Below are 590 nucleotides of genomic sequence, written 5' to 3' on the forward strand. Positions count from 1 at the left end.
CTATCCTTGCCTTCAAGTTATCTTCTTCTTTGAGATGATAGATGTCTCCATTAGAATGAGTTTGATTGGAGCATGCTCAATTGGTACTGTCAAAAGCATTTGGTTCTGTCCAACTATGAGCTTTTTCTGCAAGTTCATTCAAATACTCTATTGCCTCATTTGGGTCTTTCTGCAAAAAGTCACCATTACACATCATTTCAACAAATTGATGCTCTCTAGGAGTGAGACCTTCATAAAAATAGCTAAGTAGACTTCATCTTTTATAACCATGATGGGGACACAAGCTAAGTAACTCTTTAAAACGTTCGCATGCTTGATACAAAATCTCGCTATCCTTTTGTGTAAAAGTTGGTATTTTTCTTTTCAAAGTATTAGTCTTATGATGAGGAAAGTATTTATTGAAAAAAATTTGGGTCATCTTAGCCCATTACCCAATTGACTGTGGTCTCAATGAATACATCCAACTCTTTTCTTTATCCTTTAGTGAGAAAGGAAAGAACTCAAGTCGAACAACATCTACAGTGCCAGGTTGACTATGAAATGTAGCAATAACCTCTTCAAACTCCCTAATATTCACATATGGATTTTCA

The 590-nt window shown here is 35.3% G+C and overlaps 1 non-coding gene across 1 annotated transcript; it reads left to right on the top strand.

Annotated features, from left to right (window-relative positions):
* The first annotated feature begins 263 nt into the window (after positions 1 to 263).
* On the top strand, positions 264 to 372 carry LOC122280308. The gene has a single exon (XR_006229885.1). It is a non-coding gene; the product is annotated as a small nucleolar RNA R71 (small nucleolar RNA).
* Positions 373 to 590: the final 218 nt, after the last annotated feature.

The sequence above is a fragment of the Carya illinoinensis genome, chromosome 10 (genome assembly GCF_018687715.1).
Source record: "Carya illinoinensis cultivar Pawnee chromosome 10, C.illinoinensisPawnee_v1, whole genome shotgun sequence".
In the NCBI taxonomy this organism is placed as follows: Eukaryota; Viridiplantae; Streptophyta; class Magnoliopsida; order Fagales; family Juglandaceae; genus Carya; species Carya illinoinensis.